The 23,715-nt window shown below is 40.2% G+C and overlaps 1 long non-coding RNA gene across 4 annotated transcripts in view; it reads right to left on the reverse strand.

Annotated features, from left to right (window-relative positions):
* The window catches only part of LOC113596945 (uncharacterized), a 580,975-nt gene that overhangs the window by 327,326 nt on the left and 229,934 nt on the right, over positions 1 to 23,715 (reverse strand). The gene's annotated exons all lie outside the window — the stretch shown is intronic.

Raw genomic sequence — 23,715 nt, forward strand, 5'->3', positions numbered from 1 at the left:
TGTGCAGAATTAAAAAAGAAAACGTGTTAACATATTGCTAGGACCCCATCCAAGTTTCTACAAGGGCTTCTGCCCCTCTTATCTCCATAATTAGTAATGAAAGCAAATTTCAATCAACCATGCTAAAACTGAAGAAGAATTCACTTTCCATTTTTTCTAGAGAAAGTGGTATCACAAAACTGTTACACTGGGAAAAAGTCATCAAAGCGTATGCAGCCAAAAGTGTAGGATTAAAAGTATTGCAAAGGTGTCCTAGGCAGTTAAGTAAGAAAAATATTATTACTATTTCCCGGATTTGTTTACATTTAGAAGCTTATTACGATTTTAAAAATTTATAACTTGTAATTTATTTTTGTTCCCAGTAAATATTCGCTCTCATCCCTAATTCTGCGTGTGTAATGTTGAGCTCTATGAATTTCAGGTCCCACTCTACCTGCATTCATCCTGCTGGCCCAGTACACCACCGTTATTATTCACCTGCAGTTCAAGGTCACTCGATACCCCTAGCTGCAGCGTCTGCAGATTGTCCTTACCTTTCCCCCCCACGTTTTGGCTTATGCTAGAGCAAAAGTATTCCTAGAGGGAGGGTATGTCTATGTGTGCCCCTAAGCTTCTTGTGAACGGGTGAAAATGGAAGGATCGCCTGTTGGCCATCAATCGGAGGTGGGTACCAAAAATACATCCTGCTTCTACATACTGCATCATTCTGAAACTTTGTATTGTCCGCTTCAGAAATTTAGTTCTGTGTATACATTTCTGGGTAAGTGGTTTGGCTTCCTCAGAGCCAAGTAGGTAAGCATGAAGGGAAACTTGAATTAAACATGATAACTCTTCTCAAGTTCCCCAGAGTGAGATGGAACATTCTCCTTCCTGCCTTGAGGAAGCTATATATATAGCTTCATATATATATATAACCTGTTACACCCCTGCTGCGGAATTTCTGGACTAGTGTTCAGAATTCTTCCTGAAGATGGTTTAAGTCACTAGGAGTTACGGTGGTTAATATTCTGCACATGATGATTTCTTTAAAATCACACTCTCTATATAAATGTTTAAGTCACTAGGAGTTATGGTGGTTAATACTCTGCACATGATGATCTCTTTAAAATCATATGCTATATATAAATGATTAATATTCCAAACAAAATAATATAACCTTTACCTATAATAATTCTGAAGGTAGCAATAACTGTTTTAAGGTTTTCTACTGGAAAATACTGTGTGTTTTTTAATAGGAAAAGCTTCAAAATATGCTGAAAACCTATCTAGAGATATATTTAATAAACTTTTATTATGCAAGTGTCCCTTGAACATCTTCTTCATAATAATACTGTCTTGATTTATGTAGTGAATTCCTTTTCAAGATCGCAGACATAAGACTGTAATAGAAATATCAGAGCAATGTGTACTTAAAAGTCTGAAATCAAACAAGATCCCATTAGCTCCATTACCACCATATTTGACAGAAGAAAGGATGGATGGATCCCATACGTTCCGTCAACTATTTCACAAATTGCTTTGGCCAGTAATGTGACATGTGTCCAAATTCTAAATTGTTGTAGTTGTGAGTGATTTACCAGGATATGTATGTATTTAACTTTGGCATCCTAATAAAATGTGTTAATATGGTTTGTGCATCATTTGTCCCAGAGATGGGCCTTAATGGTAAACAGAACCCAAGATCCTCAATGGGGAAGGAAGACATGCTCTTTGCTTGAATACAGTGAGGGAAAATACACACACACACACACACACACACACACACACACACACACACACACACACAGAGGGATTCTAGCTTTGGAGGTAGTGACCCTTCTACTGTGATTTTGTGTGTAGACACAGTGCCCCTAAGTATGTTTAGTAGACTAGCAGAATCTCACATTTGGTGGGTTCTCAATAATCCTTTATAGAATAAAGAGATGAAGGAAATCAAAATTTAAGAACTTAAACAGAACACAGCCCACAAAACTCTGTCTATCCCACAAGGACGCCTTTTTCTTTCAAACAAGGATCCATTCATCCGTTCCTTTTTTGAAAGTAATAAACAGTTATGTATCTTCCTAAATATACGGTTACAGAGCTCATGTATTTCGATTACATTCATCAGAACATCACTGAAGACATTACCAAATCCTTTGGAAAACACCAGCTGTTCTCTGTCAATGAAGTTCCCTTGACCGACCAGTCTAATAACTAACACGAGAAGATCTCCAGGCGTTCGTCTTTATTGCAACTCAGCTGCTGACCGTTAGCATGCCAGAACCACTTGTGGGGCTGGCACGTACCTTTGGGAATTAGAGCCTAAAGTCTGTGCACCTTGAATGTGACAGTGCCCGTCCTCACAAAATCCCACTTACCCTGAAGACTCGTCCCTGCCTAGATTCACCTTTCCACCGTTTTCCCACTGAGAGCATGCAGATATCCTGTTAGCTTTCCACTGCTAGTGATAATACGGATGTTTGATATAGCATCAGAATTCACCTGCCCCAGAAAGAAGGCACAGCGATCGACACGTGTGATGCGAGAACCCGTGGTGGCAACACTTTGGCTTTGTGTCGTAGAGCAGCATTTGAGGACCCACGTGCCTCCTCTCCATGGTTTCACCACAGAATTCTTTTACTTCCTCAAGTACTTGATTTTTTGAATAGAATAAATATAAATACATACCATAATTCCATATTTAAGTAGTGAAAATAACTAAAGAGGGGAAAACAAATACAGTGAAGGCCCTCTCTCCCAGCCTCCCTCTCCCTCTAATACACCAACTTCTGCTTCCCTGTACAGGGCACCCACTTCTGTATGTATCTTCTCTTTTACTACAGCGATAGAAAGAGACTATAAATATTATTCAGCACACTGCTTGCTAATAATAAATCCTGGGGTTCTTTCTACATAAAAATATAAACAGCATCTCAATCCATTAGCTCCAAGCTTTAATTAGCTTTTAATTCCCCTAGCTTGAGAGCAATAATGTACTACACTGTACAGCATATTTCATGATTTACTGAATCAAACCCCTACTGACGGATATTGAAGTCTTTTTTCCCCATAGTGTTTATATCAGTTCATAGTCTCATATTCAGTATTTTTAAATCTGCTAATTGCTGAAAGCCACTTTTTACAATAATGTTTGGGCCAAAACTCACTTGGTCACAAAACTGAACCTTTCCTGATAAGAGGCACTATTTGTGTATCTGTGCTCCCAAGAGTCACATGGGCCTCTGTCTGCTGACATTTGTGAAGAACATATTATTAGCTCTTCCATATTGAGCCATATTATTTGTTAATTGTTATTCTTTAACAGTTTCTTACGTTTGCCTTAGTTTTAATTAAACTGTGAAAATGCTTTTAGAATTAAGTCTACAACGCATTTGGTGACAGTTAAAATCAGAAAATAACAAGTGATACATTAATCAGCATGGTTTGTTTTTACTCCGGGACAATGATGAGCAAGAACTAAGGAACCAGAAAAAGGAACTGCTCGGGGTAAAAAATGACCCTGTGCTGATCATATGGATGCAAGAGTGACAGGTGAATGTATGCCAGCAACTGGTTTGTTGCTCTTGAAGCCAGCTAGAAGTGACTGTGATGACATGAACAACGACAGTGAGTGTGGACCATTATGAGGTTTGACTCTCAAGTATGAAGAAGCACAAGTACCACGGTGAAATTAATCTGAGAATCTATAATGAAAAAGCTTCTTGGCAAATTTCTTAAAATAATGCTTAAGAAAAATGCCGTCTTAAACAAACAAACAAACAAAAAACCTACAATGTTATTATTCATGGATGAGTATATTTTTGCCCGAGTAGGACATCTGTCATATGCCCCTTCTATTTTATGATGGGCAAATGTAACTGTATTTGAAAGTATAAGGCTGCTGTAATGACCACAAGTTGAAGAATCCAAGATTTCTCAAAAGCATTTGGTTTGTAGGACACCAATTATACTGTTGCTAATGTTTGGAATTATGTCGATAAACCTACATTAACAAATGCTTGGCACAGCCAACAGGCTAGCAGTGACATTTGGAAAACTCTGCTGGTATAGAGTTTAAATGATCCTTTTATGTAATGATAGATGATATCCACCTCATCAATGAGATACAAGTAATTCAGCCAAGAGTATAGAAAAGTTAAAGTTCCACATATGAGTGAAAACACGTGATATCTGTCTTTCTCTGACTGACTTATATCATTCGGCATAGTAAAGAAACTTAACAGAAGACCATGGGGGAATGTATGCCAGCATACATTGGGGGAAGGCAAGGGGGAAAAATAGTTACAAACGGAGAGGGAGGGAGGCAAACCATAAGAGACTCTTAAATACAGAGAACAAACTGAGGGTTATTGCGGGGAGTGGGAGAGAGGGGAAAATGGGTGATGGGCATTGGGGAGGGCACTTGTTGGGATGAGCACTGGGTGTTGTACGTAAGCAATGAATCATGGGAATCTACCCCCAAAACCAAGAGCACACTGTATACTGTATGTTAGCTAATTTGACAATAAATTATATTATTTAAAAAAAGAAAAGTTAGATAAAAAGCATTTGCTGTGTATTACCTGAATGTTGGGGAAACTGTGTAAATGTTCAAATTTTTCATTAGAAAATGGGAAGACAATGGTTGACCACTTAACTGCTGTACTTACACAATTTTCACTTAACAGTGAGCGAGTCATTACTGTAGTTTACATAATTAAACAAAACTTCTTAGATGGAAATCCATGATAATGAGATGGCACACATCAGAAGCTTTCCACCGGGCCATCCATAATGAGGTCTGATAAGCGCTGGGGGGTTTTGCTCCTGGCCCATCCTCAGACATCTGACTCGGATCTACTTACAAAGGTCATGTTGCTGTGTTCACTTTTCCAAGACACGCTGATGCAGAAAATAAATAGTATGTGTACAAGTGCAGGCAGAATCCAACAGAATTATCTGTTAGATTATGTTCATGGAAAGATTCAGCACACCTTGTTTAGAGCCTGTATCCATGTTTTCAAAAGGTGAATCCTACCATTAGTGGCATCAGTATCCCCTGATACCTGGATAAAAATGTAAAGTATAGGGTCCTACCCCCAGATGTACTGAATCATGTAAGCTAAAGTTGGGACCCAGCAATCTGTCTTTCCATAAGTCTTTGGTTGATCCTTATGCGATCTCTCATTTGAGAATATTCAAAAGTTATTAAAAAAAAGACTACTTTCAAAAAAACCACCATAAAGGGGACCCTATGGGGCTCAGCGGGTTGAGTGTCCGACTTCAGGTCATGATCTCACGGTTCCTGGTTTCAAGACCCATGTGGGGCTTTGCACTGACAGTTCAGAGCCTTCTTCAGATTTTCTGTTTCCCTGTCTGCCCATACTCAGCTTGCACTCTCTCTCTAAATTAAATAAACATTAAAAAATTAAACCTGCATTCCATACGCACTTATTCCAAAGGTTTTTGATAAGGTATTGGGCACCTGTTCCAGTAACCGCACTCAACAACCTCGTCACAAATATGGTAGTACGCTTTTGGGAATTCCTAGACGTGGAATTGCTGGTGCAAAGAGTATGTGCCCTTGTGATTTGAAAAGATAAAGCCCAAATTCCCTACGCAGCAATGATATCTACTTACTTTCTCACTGTAATATGACAATGTAAGTGAGTGCCCACTTTCCCATATCTCAGTGACAATCTAATATTAAGCTGCACAGCGTGTTTCCATCTGATAGGTGATAAGTTGCATCTTACTAGTTTAATTTGCATGTTTCTTATCATGACAAGAGCTGATCACTTTTGCACTCAGCACTCCTGGGTTGGGATCAAACTGTTCATGGACGTTGCCCATCTTTCTGCCGGGTGTGTACCAGAACTACTACAATCATATACCTAAAAGATCACCATTTGTCCTGGTAAATGTACATGTCGATCGTCTCAGCTGCCTTGATTGTGTTGGTATATGAGTTGTGTTTTGGTTTTTATGTTGTTAAATTGTCCAGGTTTACCTGTCTCTTTATGTTTCTTCTATGTTACAGCTAGAAAGGCCTGCATAATTCAGAGATTAAGTACGCTTCCCCTTTTTTTCTATAGCTTTTACGATTTCATGTTTTCATGTAAATATTTCACCAGTTTTGACTATTTCCTAGTATATACTATGAGGAATAAACCAAACTTCATTATCTTTTCCAGACAGCAAATTGTTTTCACACACCATTTGCTGAAAGGTCTGTCTTCAGCAGATGAGAAATGTCATCTGGAACACATAAGAAAGTTAGTTTCTTTGTTTTCTGCAGAAATGTGTTTGTACTTCTACGCTTTTGGTTCTGATCTACCAGCTTGGGTAAATCTGCGGCAGTGGCCTGTTACATCTCGAGCTGCATAGTCAGCACATCTTAACATTTTCTGGAACTATTCCTCTCCTGTTGCTCCTCCAGCATCGGCCTTTTTCAGAGATGTCCACACTTCTTTTTTACTTGGATATCACTGTAGCATTAATTTTACATTTACTTTATCTAGTTAAATAAAACTGGTTGACAATTTGTTGGGGCTGATGTAAATGTAATTAGCTGAGGGCAGAATACACATCACAGTGTGCCTTCCTATCTAAGAAATGAGGCTTTATATATATTTTCATCTATTTACATCCAATAACTCCCACTGTGTGATAGTGAAAGAGTTCTAATCTTGCACCATCTTTGACTCTTTGGAAGAAACTCCATTTGATATGTATTTTATTATTTTAAATATGCTCTGGGCTTTAATGCTAGATACTTTAGGACCTGGCTTTGACATTCATAAGCGGAATGGACATTCTTTCTTGTAAAATCTTTCTAGGGGTTTACTATGAGTGTAATGTTACCTTAAGAGAATAATTTAAAACTGATCCTACAGTATGAATTACCTGCCCTTTAAATGTGTGGAAAAATTCTTTGCTTCCCTGACTAGATTTTTACCATCATTTTATAAGGTAATCATTATCATGTATTCGTTTTTGTATTTTGGAACTGTAAATGAAATCAAATAGTGTTGTCTCTCTTGCATTTGGTTTCTTTTACCCAACATAATATCTGAAAAATGTGTCCATGTTTGTGCATTAATCAGTTTATTCTCTTATATTACCATATAATTCCTCATTAAATGAATATGGCACATCACCATTGATGGACATTTCCAATGTGGACTATTACCTTAGACTGTTGTTTCCAAAATAGGCTATTACAAATACTACTACTATGAGTGCTCCTTTTACTACATAACTCTGCATCTCTCTCTCTTTCTCTCTCTCTCTCTCTCTCTCTGCATCCATCCATCCACCCATCCATCAATCCATCCTTCTATTGAATCAATCATTTTTGCTGGGTCTATATTCAGATGTGGAATAGCTGAATCATGATAAAGCTGATACATGTTCTTAGACGATGGTCAAACAGTATTCAAAAGTCCCTATGCCATTTTCATCTTGGAAAAGCAGAGCATGAGGATTCTGGTTTCTTTATATTCTGCTAATTTTCACACTGTCTTTTTTTAGTTTTAATCACTTGGGTTTTCAGTGGTATCATATTATGATTTTAATCAACATTCACCAACTACCAAAAACATGGAGAATGTCTTTGTGTACTTATTGGCCACGTAGGAATCCTGCTTTGTAGTGTGCCTGTTCTAGGGTCATGTTCATTTGTATTGGGTTTCCTGTAATTTCCTTACTGATCTTTAGAAGTTCTTCCTAGATGCAGGATGCAAGCTGTCAGTTACATTTGTTAGAACGATCTTGTCCACTCTGTGGATTGCCTTTTCACTCTTATTCTGAATTTACAAAATCACAAATTTTTAGTCCCATTTATCCAACTACATTTATACAAACTGCGTTATTTACTTTCTTTGCAAAAAGGTCCCTACCTGCCTCAGGCCCATGTCAGTAGTCTCTTATCATTTTCTAAAAGCTTCACTCTTTTCTCTGTTGCATTAATACCTATAAACTCTTCAGAAATAACTTTTGGGAACAGTAAGATATGGAAATCTCATATTTTTAAAACTATGGATGTCCAATTAACCTAGCAATTTAATACACAGATGTCCTTCACACCTGTTTTCTTCATTTCACTTTTGTCGTAAGTACACCTTTAAGATTGAGTCTGTTTCTGCATTAATACATGCTCTTCTGCTATTGACTTATCTGGACTATGGCAGCTAATGCTGTCGCTCTATCATTATAAACTTAAAAATCAGCTCTGGCCAAACACAGGAATAGAGCTGATAGAATGTTGACTTGAAATGCATTAAAACTACAAGTCAGTTTTAGAAGAATGTGCCTGTTTATAATATGGATTATTTCAAGTATTTTATTTGGACACGACTAATTACTAAGGTCCTCTCTAAATGTTCTTAAAAATATTTTATAGTTTTCTGTCTAGAGATCTTCAAATTAAATTAAATTTATTATTTGGTATCTTAGGTCATTTATTCTCTTAGAGATGAGACATCTTATTGTTCAATTTCATTTTTTTCTTACGTTATAATTTGTATGTATTGAAACTGTATGCAGCAGGTGTCCAAATCAAATTATTATTTGTTACTGATCTACAGATTCTTCAGATCTATGTTTCCACAAATATAACATCATTATAATAACTGGATATGTTTTTCCTTTCCAGTTATTATAATGAATAGTCCTATGACTACCTATAAATTAGATACATTATTTAAATGCTTCATACAAAGCAAACTCCAGCCTCAGACGGTTTTAATAGTGATTAGCACCATATATAATTATCTCAGAAATCAGGAAAAGATAACACTCTTCTCAATCTGTTGTAGAAGAATAGCCTAACTCTGATAACAAAACCTAACCAGAAAATCACAATTAAAAGAAAAAAAAAAGTCATAGGCCAAGCTCATGAACATAGATGCAAGAATCTTGCACAAAATATGAGCAAAGTGAACCAAGATAGACAGAAAAAGAATTATTTCATACTGCTAGGTTGGGGTTATTCAAGGAATATGAAGGAATTATTACCATGTTTTAATTAATCAATATATTCAACACTGTACTAGATATTTTAGTCAATGCAATAAAGAGGCAAAAAAAGATATAAATATTTTCACATATATATTCCACTTAAATATTTTACGTTGACGTCTTATAAGATCGGGGCACTTTTGACATCAAACAAATGGTGAATATGTGTACAAGGAATACTACTCATAATCTCACCCAAAAATATTTATTGAAAACCCGAAATGTGCAAAATACACTGTTGTAGCTGTGGTGGACAATACAAGGATGCGGTAGAGTTAACTCCTATCTCAAAGTCGTAGGGAGAACAAAGAATTATTTTAATTTTTTTTTCAACGTTTATTTATTTTTGGGACAGAGAGAGACAGAGCATGAACGGGGGAGGGGCAGAGAGAGAGGGAGACACAGAATCGGAAACAGGCTCCAGGCTCTGAGCCATCAGCCCAGAGCCCGACGCGGGGCTCGAACTCCCGGACCGCGAGATCGTGACCTGGCTGAAGTCGGACGCTTAACCGACTGCGCCACCCAGGCGCCCCAAGAATTATTTTAAAACACAACACAGTGCACAATACATCCTGCCTCTTTCCGAGCAACTAACACAATACAAAATGTAAATCTTTCACTGAATCTACTCAGTTTAGAGGCCCAGAGTACAAAGTAAGGACGGTCTATATATTTTGTAGACTCTAAACTATGACCCCATCTGAGAATATCCTTCCCATTCTGTGTAGTATTTTTTTTTCAATTTATGTTATTAGTTTCGCTGAAATTGTGCTGGTAAAAACTTTCCAAGCAGCTTACACATTACTCACTCAAGACTTAATGCAAATTACTTCAGTCAAATTGCGTCCTAACAATTAGCCTACCTGCTCTAAAAGGTGAACCTTGATCTAGGGAAGAACAAGTTTGCGGAGAAGGTACGACCTCAGGGGCACGTAAGTGCACAACACTCTGACCCAGAACGCGGCTGATTGATGTGCACATGGCCGCAAACGGGCACCGACGCGCTGCTTAAAAAGCCACCCAATCTTCTCGATTTAAAACCACAAAATAATTTTTTCGTTGACCTGGCATGTGTCCAGGGACTGGCGGTGGAATCTTACCACTGGTCCTTGACTGGAGCCGAAAATGGGCTCACGACCCGTGGGTGCTGGCTGTTAGCTGCGAACTCGACAGGGATGGTGACGCACCTCAGCTCCTTTCTACAAGGGCATCGACAAAGGGCTTGCTGGGTCTCTTCAGAACATGGCAGCTCAGTTCCAAGAGTGAGTGTTCGAGGGAGAGACACTGGAAGTTTCTTAAGCCTGGACGCGCAAACCAGAGCACCATCGCTTCACGGTACCCTACTGGGTGAGCAGGTCGTGATCCCTGCCCGGGCCCAAGGGGGAGAGCATGACACCCCAGCTGTTAATGGGCAGCATGGAAAAGAAGTTGAGTGCATCTTTCATCTGGTTTAGTCCTGAAACCCCTGACTCTTGGGGGAAGGGTTCTCGGCAAGAATGAGAGCAAACACGAGGTCAAAACCATGAATTTCACTGCTTTGGGAACTGTACTGCCATTTCTAAAACCAGCAACAGGGAAGAAAGCCAAGTCACTCTTCCCAATGTCTCCCCCTTTTCCTGATGTGCTTTCTTCCTTTCTCAAAGGTACAGAATGCCTCTCTCTGCAGGATTGCAATCTCAGGGTTGGCACAGTCTTATCCGGAGAGCCATATAATGAGTTAAATCAGGTTTGAGCAGGATAGACAAAAAAGCTCCGCCATTTATCACTCTTTGTTTTTTAAATCTTTATTTTTTTAACAAAACATGGTTGTAAGTCAGATACAGATGGGCTGTTGTCAATAACAAAACTACTGATTAACTCCAGACAAATAATGATTACCTATGCCAAGATCACTTACTCTAAGTGCTACATTGACACAGACACACACTGACATTTTCTGGAACAGCAGAGCTACAAGGATGGCAAGCCAAGAAGGTTCTGTGAGTCACAGTGTAACAGCAACATGTGGGGTAGTAGCTGGGCAGTGCGGCAACAATAATGGACCTTTAGGAGGGGCAAACGATTCAGAGTCCTGCTGAGGACAGAGGCCTTGTAGCAAATCCACAAAATCCAGATGAAGACCGAACGGATAGAAAATGGCAAATTGATTCCTGTTTCAAAAGCCTCAAAAGTAAGCAAAAGGTCAGCCTTAGTCCTGTTCAATGTTCCTGGAGAGTTATGGGAGCCTAGGGAACAACGTGTCTTTTTTTTTTTTTTTTTTAAAGTAGCCAAACTTTCTTCCAAAAATATTGAATTTTCCCTCGATTAAAAGAAATGTTTTTCTGTTACTCATATTGGAGGCGCAAGTACAAAGCAGTTGCACCACGTACAAATTGGCTTTTCTGCCCTCAATAAAACATAGTGATTATTTGATGGCAAAAATGACAGGAAGGTTCAGAACTGTCATGTCATTCTGAACAAGGAGCATGAATCACACAGCTTACTGTATTCAGGGCTAAACTTGATGCTACATAGCAAGACAACTCCTGGGACCTTTTCCTTTTGATGTGTCAGCAAAGACAATGGGAAAAGAATAAACTGGTTGGTTGAAAGGACCTGGTTTTAGTCCCAGCGCCACTCTGCCAATAATGTCGCTTCTCCGCACAGGTTTTTGTTGTTGTTGTTTGTTTTGTTTTTCATCTGCAAACTGAAGTGGTTGTGAAAAGTTCTCTCGAAAGTCTTCCGTGGCTTTTGATGTCCAGCAGCTTCCTCTGCTGAGATTTTTGCTCTAAGAGGGATGCGGCTTTTTTTAAACACGTAGACAGACATTAATATGAACGTTTGGGGTCATTTCACCTTAGGTTTCTTGAGCACCTAATGTAGAGTCCTGGCCTTCTGGAGGAACCTGAAAACTCAGCTCCCCTTCAGCACCAACCGTCTTATTCTCCCCTCTGTTCAGGCCACGTATGCATCAGCTACGTGCAGGGCTCTCTCATCTCCTGGGGGTTTTGTTCAAATGCCACAGAGGACTGTTGTCTGACGTAACCTCTAAAACATCCCAATGCTCTTTGTGCCCTAACCCTACTTTGTTTTCCCTTCATAAACCTCATCACCACCCAATAATGGAATCATATGTTCAATGTCTCATTCCGCTATTAGAATGTAAGATTCAAAAAGGGCAAGGAAGACGTGTTCTTCACGGTCGCGGGGAGAATGCCTGGACGTGAGAACAGACTTCAGCTCAACTCCAACTCCTCTCAGTGTCAGTTTTTCCTACTGTATCTTGCTCCGTGATTTTTGCTTCCAGCTTGTATGCTTATTTTCAGTGGCTATATGGGACTTTCCATCAAATATTGTACCGAGTTGGAACTGGATGATCTCTCCTCACAAACGCACGTTTAAAACTGAAAAACCAAAGCTCTTCCCATGGTGTCACCCCCCCCCCCGACCTCTAACTCAGCTGTCCCTTGGGACGACTTGTCTTTCATCTGTTCTCACCTTTTAGGCTTTACACCTTGTCTCAGTAATTATTTTTCATCTGCATGCTGCTAGTAACTAACATAGAGTTTTTCACACGGCAGGAAGTCACTAAGTGTTTTTAATTAAATACACACACACACACACACACACACACACACACACACCATCCCGCCAGAATCAGAGTTGTCCATTTTGATAAGCTGTGTATATCGGCTTATGTTTTAGGTTGTACACAACAAAATAAGCATAATAGAAATTTTATGAGATCGCATAAGTTACCCAATAAAATATTTTTTTTAACAATCTCCTCTTTGTACAGACACAGATATTTGGAAAGATCATTCGTTCTTGTGATCAGCATCACAAAGATCTGGTCTTTGGTCACTCACATCTAGACGCACGTCTTCCAACTCCACTATAGGCACAATCCGTGTTTTCTAGTTTCTGAAATGCACCACAGTCCCCACCAGCTGTACACCTTCTCTCATGCCGTACCCGAATCCAGAATACTATTCGCTCCTCCCTTTGCCTGACCAATGTGTCTCTTTGTTTCTCCCTACAGTGCTTTCTGATCTGTGTGCTAACTCCATGCTAAGCCTGGGATATTGGATCCTTTGCTCTTGTTGTGTGCCTTCAAGAGGACTTATCTCATGGTCCTTCATCCCATCTGCTAAATAGAATATTCATTTGTTCACCATTGCTGTTTCCTGAGCACGTCTACATTTGAAGCCAAGATCAGCGGTAACCTCGAGGCGTCCCGACAATGCTGTGTCAAACTATCTTATCCATTCCACGTCTTCCTCGCAAAGCTAAGTTAGCATAACGTTGCCTTCCATTCTAACGTCAATTAAAGAGATGAGATATCAATAGTGCCCTTCTGCAGTCCCAGGAGATTATGTGAAAACTATAATTGAATTTAATTATATAGTTTCCACACAGTCAGAGAGATTGGAACACTGCCCACTTTCTACTCCATTCTTGCAGGTTAGAATAAGCGACTGTGATGAAAGGAGCTTTCCCAATGTTCATTAATTTGGTTTTCCAGATGCAAAAGCAATACCTGCCAACCTCATTTTTTTTTTCTCATTAGCTACCTGCAAAGGCTTAAAACCAATAAAGCTCATCACTGTTTACAGGACACATTGCAAAACTCTTCCACCGACTGTCATCATACAACCTCCACACTGTTGTGCTTTGGTGTCATTTCCAACCTTACATCACACTTCTACCCAGGATGACCACTCCGTTCCATGAGACTTTATCTGCTGCTCCCAAACATGCCTTGTTTACACTGGTTCTTCATGCCACCCCTACTCCCAATGGGAATACATAATTCTCCTCGAATCCAACCCAGTAGTGGAGACACAACTCACACCCCATCACTACCCTGGAGCTACCCTGGCCTAACGGCATTATAACCCAGTTTCTTTACTCATGTTTCTCACCATCCGATTTTATCTCTGTGTTGGCATCCTTATAACTTTACACTATCATATTCCCTTTGTTTATCTACCCATAAGAAGGTGTAAACCAAGAACTGACTAATATTATGTCCTTATTCTCTTTAGGGACAATGACGCTAAAATAAAGCCTGCCATCAAATTGCAGAGCTGAGGATTACTGTGCAAATTTTTGCAGCTGCACATTAATCCATGGCAGAGATCCATGGAGAACTAATCAGTGGGAGCTAGGGATTATGTCTATATTAAGCTCTCCGTCATAACTCTTGCTTATACCTCTTGAAACACAAATGGATCTTTATGCCTAAAAACCAACGCAGGAAGTGAATTATTAGAAAACAAATATATTTTTGCCGCAATATGTTAAAAAACAAAATTCAGCTGAGTACATTTGAGGATCTAATAGGCTTTTCCAATGATTCTTAAATCAGGCAGCATTACATGGAACCAGTAGAGAGGAGCTCCCAGGAGCTGCACAAAATGAAGGCCTTTAGAGGCAAAAGGGGGCAGGGGCAAGAAAGTCACAAAATGTAAAGGATTATTTCAGGCAAGGTCACCTTCCTTTGAAGGGAGAGTACCTAACACACAGATGACCTCACTAGCGTTGATCAGGCAATTCCACAGTGACTGGTTTAAAATTCCTCTCCTGGGAGAGGCTGAAAGTGAAATTAGGTTAGGTATTAAGTCTCTCCTTTGTGGACCCGGTGCTTAGCACAAGCGACTCCATTTGGGACTCCTTCTTTCTTCTTCTTTTTTTTTTTTAAACAACTAAATCAAAGTGAAAAGCACATGCATTCCTAAAGTGCTTTTCACTTTTTCTCCTCCACTGATATCAGACAAACAAGCACACATGTCAAGCCTTATTTCCTAGAATGCCATTCATCAGAAATGCACAGTTTTAGAGGTCAGAGACACAGAGAGAGCAGTTGTCACAGAATTAGTTCTTCTGCCGACAACCTGAGAAAAGAGAGTTGTTGAGTCTGATCCTGGTGTCCTGGTAGACGAAGAAAGGAAAGTGTACACAACACGACAGACTCTTCGGTGTGTGCCTAACACTGAGAATGTGACTTTTCTAAACTGTAGTGATTCACAAAATGCTGAGACTATAGGAACATCTAGTGATGAACAAATTAATGATCCGTACGATTAAACATTTTCATGGAATATACATGGCAGTTGAGAAACCAAGTGGCTCAAACTCGGTGGGCAGTAAGGGATTGATCACATTAGGGTCTTAAAAGCTTTGCGGTGTGCTTCTGAGTATGGGACAAGAGGAGAAGCTGTTTGGGGGCCACATCAGACGTCAGTTAAAAACTAAAAAAACGAGTTAGGAAGATAGATGGTTTCCAAAAACTGTCTTCATATCGACATCAAAACAAGAGTCCAAACAATTCTTAAATATTTTATTAATTCTTAATAACACTTTCAGTTTAATTTTTTAATGCTTATTTATTTTTGAGAGACAGAGACACAGCATGAGTAAGGGAGGGGCAGAAAGAAAGGGACACACAGAACCCAAAGCAGGCTCCAGGCTCCGAGCTGTGGGCACAGCCCAATGCAGGGCTTGAACTCACGAACTATGAGATCATGACCTGAGCCGAAAACAGAGGCTTAGTTGACTGATCCACCCAGGTGCCCCAACACTTTCAGTTTAAATACTAGCAGTGCAACTGTATTTGTTCAAACTCATTTAGTGGTGAATCCAGAAAAGTCAAGTCAAACCTGACTTCAGGAACATGTTGGCCTCAGACATAACTAGACCACTGATTTAAGAAACGTCAAAAGAATTCAGTTTTTCTCCCTGTCTCCTATCATCTTTTTCCTACTTTCCATTTTATTATCAAAGAGACTCTCTTGCCATTATCATGTGAGGCCTGGGGCTCTGGAACTGTATTCTCAGAACCTGCACGCAGCTGGCCAGTTCTCGTTGGCTTGACTTAGGCCATGTGCCCTTGTGTGAACCGACCACCGTGGTCATAGGGAAGGGATCCACACTTGGCTTGGCCTCCAGTGTATACCTGCCTCTGTGAATGACTCAAAGTTGCCATCATTTACAGAACATGGGCTGAATAACTGGGACCTGAAGCTACCAGAAGAACCTGGAATGTATTCTAACTGGCAGAAATAAATGAATAAATGTTCTCAGAAAACACCAAATTATCTGAACTCACATCAATTTTATTTCTCATTAAAGATTACCTGTAAGTAATTCAATACAACAGTTTCTCCAAATGAATGAACACATATCAAGATGGAAGGGATAGCTGACCAGTAAGCCTAAAGTATGATCCTGAAAAAATCATTATGGAGGTTAGTGAAAACCTCAGGGCATTTCTATCTGCTGAAATCAATGTACCTTCAGTAATTCATACGAGAGCTTGTCTTACTAATTACGAAAAAATTAAGCATATATAAAGAAAATATCTGTTATCATTCATTAAAATAATATATTGGACACCGTAAAACTATTAATTACCACTGTGGTTGACTTTTCTTTTCAGTACAGGTTGGACTAAGGAGAATCTATTTGGGATTTAGTGAAGACAAATTGCCAGATTCCCATGAATTAGGAAATCCTCACTGGCTACTACCAGCCAAACATTAGAGTCGAGGAGCCATAGTGTCCAGTGTATATATTAGCAACCTTATTTATTCCCTAAATTCTTTCAGCCAGTGTAACATTAATAACACAAAAGGAGATTTAATATCCGTAAAGGAAGAGAAATGTTTGGATATACGAGAAAGACAGGATATTAAACATACACAGAGCAGAGGAACAGGAAGTGAAGGTATTTGTAATCAATACCCACAATATCATTTATCATTAACACATTCTGCACACCCCCAAACATCATTAGCTGAAACTTGAAACTAAATTATTCCATAATTTAGTTAAAGACTTGTCATTTCTGAATGCTAGCTAATTAGAACTGAATTATAAATTTAAAAATTATTATGAAAGATTATAGACATAGGGACAGACAGGCAGATAGACGGATCTACCCGGCCAAGTTAATAAACCATTGCCAACAAAGTGCAAGCCCATGTGTATTTCTTTCTCCCTCTCTCTTCCTGTTTTCTTCATTAAAAAAAAAAATGTGTAACTCTATTACTTAGCTATAATATATTTGTGAAGAAAATATTTCAGGGATCGTTCAAATGAATTATTTCCAATAATGGGTTCTCGGTGACTCTAGTCACTGCAGCCTCCACGGGCTCACACATGGCTGGACCTGAACGAGAGTAGAGATAAATGTACGAAGACTTTACTTACTTCTCCGTAGCATAGTCTCTTCCCTCCAACCACACCAGACAAGTGTTGATGCCTGTGACCTTCATTAAGCACGATGCTCACTACTGATTTCTCTCTTTTAATCTTAACTACATCTCTACAAGGTAGCCAATGATTATATCCATTTGAAAGATAAGGGAAATTAAAGATCAGGCAGTATAGCTTGCAAAAGCCATATACAAAGAACATGGCAAAGATGAGAGGCGACCTTGGGTCTGCTGGCCCAAACCAAAACTCTCAACTTCAGTATAGCAGAAATGTTGGCTTGCTCCTCACTCAAGGACTGTCCCCTTCAGTGACCCACCTTTAGCGTCACTAAACATTTTTCCTGCATTCTTCTTTGAAGATCACTTGTGTTACGTATGTGCTGCGACACCAGTGTCATTCTTGTTATTGCCTTTACAGGAACAGTGTCTTTTGTCTCTGGCTGCCTCACATCCTGGAGGGAAAGGGGAGGAAGGAAGGGAGGAAGGGAGGGAGGATGGAGGGAGGAAGAAGGGAGGGTGGGAGGGAGGAAAGAGGCAAAATGGAAGGGAGGAAGGGAGGGAGGAAGAAGGGAGGGTGGGAGGGAGGAAGGAAGGAGCACGGGAGGGAGGGAGGGAGGGAGGGAGGGAGGGAGGAAGAAGATAGAGTGGGAGGGAGGAAGGAAGGGGCATGGGAGGGAGGAAGGGAGGGAGAATGGGTGGGAGGATGGGAGGGAGGAAGGAGGGAAGATGGAAGGGAGGAAAGGAGGGAGGAAGGGAGGGAGGAAGGGAGGGAGGGGGAAAGAGGGAAGGAAAAGAAGGAAGGACTTCTGTTTTGAGGAATTTTACTGTGATGTACTTGCGTATAGTTTTATATACTTGGAAACGGAGAGTCATGAATATCCAACACCCATCCAAAGTCACGGACATGGAGTCAGAATTCTAGCCCATGTTTCTGTGGTACAAACACTGGCCTCAGTAATTAGCTCTTCTCTTTAGTGTTCCTTTAACACGCCCAGACATTCCCTCTGCCTTCCTGTTGCTGCTGCTATCAACCAGGGAAAGACACTCATGGGGACAAGCAGCTTAGGCAACTGTTTCTCGGACAGTAATAGCAATGAGCACAATCCAGTCTCTGTGAGAACTTTCTACAACAAATCACTTCGTCTTCTCAACAACATCAAAAATGTCAGAAAAAAGGAAGCAAGAGAGAAGTGTAACTATTAAGATTTAGACAGTATTTCAGCCAACTGCAATATATGAATTCCATTTGAATTATTAAATATTTCATGTATATGATAACTTGGGTAATGTATACTTTAAAGGAAAGTATTCCATAACATAAAATAACTATCATTTTCAGCATTAAAAGACTGAACTGTCAAGCGGTGAGAAGGCATACAGGAGCCTTAAATGTGTATTACTGAGTCAAAGAAGTCATTACGAAAAGACTACATATTGTATGCTTCCAACTACATGACTTTCTGGAAAAAGTACAACTATGGAGACCGTTAAAAGATCAGTGGATGCAGACGTCAGTGGGGAGGGAGGCATGAGGAAGTGAAGCACACTGCATTTTTAGGGCAGTGAAACTAAACGGTGTGATACTACAATGGCATATGTATGTCCTTATATATCTGTCCAAGACCACAGCGTGTACATCACCAAGAGAAAAGCATAATGGAAACTTTGGTCTCTGAGGGCTAACGAGATGTCCATGCAGGTTCATCAGTCATACCAAATGCACCATTCTGGTGGCGGACACTCATAATGGGGGAGGCTGGGCATGAGGGGTTGAAGGGAATACGTGGGATACCTTCATATGCTGTTACCAATTTTACTGTGGAACTAAGACTGCCTCAAAAGTGAAGTCTACAGAGAAAGAAATGAGTTTTAATTTGTGGGAGCATGTTAATACTATTGTAGTTATGTTTAGTAGGAGCCATTATATTTTAGAGATACATTCTCAAATATTTATTTCTAAGATGTTCAATACCTGGCACTTACTTCTGAACAATGAGAGGAAAAGGGGTGAGTGAGGTTATCGAAAAAAAAAAATTGACAAGATGGAATGACCACTGACGCGATGACGGGTACAGGGAAAATCATTACACTATCCTCTACTTTTGTAACAAAGTGGAAATAATCTTTTAAAAAGTAAGATTTTAGGGGTGTCTGGGTGGCTCAGTTGGTTAGGCAGTGGACTCTGGCTCAGGTCATGATCTCGCAGTTTGTGAGTTCGAGCCCTGCGTTGGGCTCTGTGCTGACAGCTCAGAGCCTGGAGCCTGCTTCGGATTCTGTGTCTCCCCATCTCTCTGCCCCTCCCCTGCTCACGCTCTTTGTCTCTCAATAGTCAACAAACGTTAAAAAAAATAAAATAAAAAATAAAAAGTAAGATTTTAGGGGCACCTCAGTGGCTCAGTTGATTCATGAGTTTGAGACCTAGATCAGGCTCACTGCTGTCAGGACAGAGCCTGGAGCCTGCTTCGGATCCTCTGTGCCCCTCTCTCTGCCCCTCCCCCACTTGAACTCTCTCTCTCAAAATAAATAATAAATAAACATTTAAAAAATAAGTAAGTAAAAACTGAGATTTTAAAAGTCTTTCTTAAGCCTATCAGAGTTTAACCTACCATATTCCTTGGAGTTCTACTTAGGCTCAGGCTTATTCCTTGTATCTTTATTTAAATAATAATAGTCTAATCACTGCCATGGGGAAGAACATGGAAATGATTCCATCTGTTCTTTCCTTCACAGTAAAACGTAGGGGCAGAAACAAAGAAGTACAGGGCAAAATAGTAGAGATCAACATTTCAGTTACATGAAGAACAATGGTTCTTCCCTTATTCTGTAGTTTAACAACAAATGGCTACCCGCAAACTACCTTTTGAGCTTCTTGTCACCAACTTTTACCTTCGCTTTGGTTTTAATTTTTAATTCCAACCATTTTGTTATATTTTGAGGATCCTGACGCATTAAAAATTTAGTGTCTAGGCATTTGTATTCCAGATCAGTAAGACTGTTTGGACACATAACTGCTCTGACAAATGCCTTCCAGAAAATAGGAGAAATGTAACCATAGCTACTGCTAGATGAAAAACAAAAGCTCCAGTACATTCTAATAAAAATGACAGCAAGGTCAGACATTCTATTCATTTGTGTACACTGGGAACATTCTTCTTTGATTCTAGTAGGTATACAGAATGAAATCTGACTTTGTGAAGCTCTCCTCTTTGCCATCTTCCAGTTACATGAGGAAGAAACTCCACCTCAATTTTGTGCAGCTGGCTCATTAGGAGACAATGTTGAGCAAAGTTTAAAATTACCTCTTTTAATTTGAAGCTTCTGCTGAACTTGAGTAAAATGTGGGTTTGGCTGACGGTAGAAAGTAATTGCTCTTGGGTGGTAGAGTGTATTTTTATTTCACTTCTAATGTATTATGGGCTAAATTGTGTTCTCCCTAAAATTCGTATGAAGTCCGAGCCTTCGGTATTGCAAAATGTGACTCTGTTGGAGAGAGGGTCTTTTAAACTGTAATTAATTTAACATGAGGCCACTATGGTGGGTTCTACTCCGATACGACTGGTGTCCCTATAGGAAGACATTTGGACACACACTTGCACAGAAAGAAAACCATGTGAAGACAAAGCCAGAAGATGGCCACGCATCAGCCAAGGAGGAAAGCTTCCCAACCCTCAAACACCCTGATGTCAGATTTCCAGCCTCCAGAATAATAAGAAAAATACATTTCTGTTTTTTAAATGCCCCCATTGGCACTTAAAATTGTCCTGGTGGCATTTTATTATTGCAGCCCTGGCTGAAACATCATGTTAGAAAAATAATTGATGTTTTCATGTTAGAGGGAAAGAAAAAAAAAACACATTACATCTAAAAATAAGATTTCAATGACCTCAAATGTGTGTGACTGTATAATACAATGGGGGACCCCAGTCAATCCTTCTGACTGGAATCTACTGTTACGCACTTGCGGCTTCCAATTCAGTGTGTTTGATAGCTGGTCCATTAGGCTGCTTTGGTTGTGGCCTCATGTCTTGCAGAGCGATTCCAGTACTCACGAAGTGAACCCTCAACCACTGCCTGACCCTGTGCCGAATATCACATGGGCCTGCCATGCCTCCCATTGGCCAAGGAACCCATTCGGGGCTTGCAGTGAGTGTAGAAAATCCAAAATCCTACTTCACGGTCACTGTTTACGAACTTTACGAAGAGGAGATGCCGAAGAATAGCCGAAGAATGTATATTTCATCTTGAACTGACTTAATTAATAATATGCTGACCCATCAGTATTTTCTACTAACTCAAACACACATACACAAGCAGGTACCTATAGTACAGCATACGCTTTAAGGTCACAGGCTCTGGAGCCAGGGTGCCTGGGGTTAAATCTTGTCATCACAATTTACTGACAGGCAAGTTACGAGAAACTCTCTTGTATTTTCTTTCACTTAAAATAGGAGTACTAGGTACCTCACTTATACACATTAGGGAAAGGTTACTTGTGTCTATTCATGCAAAGTGCCTAGAATAGTACCAAGCACACAGTGGGCAATTAATAAATGTTTACAGACAAAAGTGAAGAACCACTTGGACCAATTAACCATTAACCCATCGAATACTGGGAATGTGTTTATATACTACTGACGGGCTTTCTCTAAAGGACAAAAACTAATTTCTGACAAAGAAGGATGGGTTTCTAATTTTTTTATGCTTCAGGTAGCTCTGTTCTATAAACCCTCATTGATTCTACTCACTGCACTCCCACAGGCCACACTGTATCCACACTGTGGTTCTAAGACATTTCTAGAGAAGTCTGTTGACGTTTCTGCTCACCACAAACATGAACAGTGATAACAGTAAGAGCTGTCACTTATAGTAACATGCGTGACACAACACAAGTTCTGAGCATTCATTAGTGTGTTGAATATTCCCATCAGCCCCGTGAGGGAATTACAAACAATATCCCCAATTGTACACTTTTGGAAACTGAGTTGAGTTCAAGTAACTTGTGTGAACTCATCTAGTAAGTTGGAGACATGGGATTGGAAACCAGGCACCTAGACTCTAGGCCCACTTTAACACACAAAATCCACATGACAGAATTTTCCCTTCACCAAGCATCCATTGGAATGTTCTCTGCTCCTCTAAGATGCATTTACCCCCCACACACAACATTTGCAAGAAGACCTAAATTCCGGTGCTGTTTGAGTTTGGATGTATCTAATTATGTCATCTTACAACACAGAGCAGTCTGCAACAATTCCACAGTTGAAACATGGCCCAATAAACATACTTCACGGTCGTTCATATGCATTCACAAATTAAAGATATCAATCTCTGATCTAGATCTGCAGGCTTTAATTAGGGCTGCACAAACTGAATCTTGTTTGAGGAAATATTTTCAGCAGCATTTGGTTCTTTAGAAGTATCTGCTCTTTTTCTGGGAAAACCTACCTTGCCCCCTAGCTTTCCGTGTTCCTGTAATCCCGTGCTTGACCTCTAAGAAATTTTTCTTTTTATTTTGAGTTGCACCGAAGTTTTTTTTTAAAAAATGACAACACGTTTCTCTTTCTCTCTTCTGGTAGGTTTATCATTGTGATGACTTTCATAGCTTTCATTTAAGCTGTGAAATTATGAATTCTCATTACACCTGCTCCTGGCTCTGCGATATTATTTACGTGGAGCTGAGGCAGACCCCATGGGCTGAATCAATTTTAATTCTATCTTCTGTAATTTGTCTGCCACACCTCTGAAAGTTACCCTAGGAAACAAAAAACCCAAGCAGGTTTCTCCCTCTGGCACACTCCCTTTATGGATGTTGGCTCCGCTATTCTGTTTTTTTCTCTTCCAAATCTCGACCACATTTTTCTTGCAATCCATCTTGAAAACTGTCCTCAAACACTTCTTGATTAGGCAGTCTATACCTGAGCTCTCTGCTGGATTCTGGAAGACTGAGTGGAGGAGATACACCTCTTTAAAGCTAATAAGGTCTCTGTCTGAACAGGCAAAGCCTGGGAGAGCTGAATGAGAATCTAGGAATGGGATCCCTGTAGAGGGGTTTATTGGACGCTGCCACGCCCAGGCTAGATGCCCCCTTCTCGCCCCTTCCCTGACACTCCCCCAGCTGCTGACTGCTCACAGCCGATGCCTCCTCTAAAAGTGCTTCTAGTTGGAGGGAGCACCTCAGCCGAAGCGACTCCAATGTCCCAAGGGCAGCCCATACCCAACACCTGATGGGCAGGGGCAAGGCCTCTCCTTCAACGTGGCACAACGCTAAAGGGCTATGACAGGTTCCAGCTCTCCATGGTAACTGGGCTGCAGCTCAACTTCTCCCTCTGCCTGGTTCCTTTTCCCTCCGCTCAAGCGCCATCCCTGAGTGTGCTCACCAGCCCACCTCCTGCCTACAAGCTGCCAGCTCAGCGTCCACTTCTCGGAAACCAGCCTAAGACGAGTTTGAAATGAGCCCTTGCAGACTACATTTAACTCTGTAAAACCGCACCTGTATTTTTTTTTAACTGAGCTG

The sequence above is a fragment of the Acinonyx jubatus genome, chromosome D1, assembly GCF_027475565.1.
Source record: "Acinonyx jubatus isolate Ajub_Pintada_27869175 chromosome D1, VMU_Ajub_asm_v1.0, whole genome shotgun sequence".
Lineage (NCBI taxonomy): Eukaryota > Metazoa > Chordata > Mammalia > Carnivora > Felidae > Acinonyx > Acinonyx jubatus.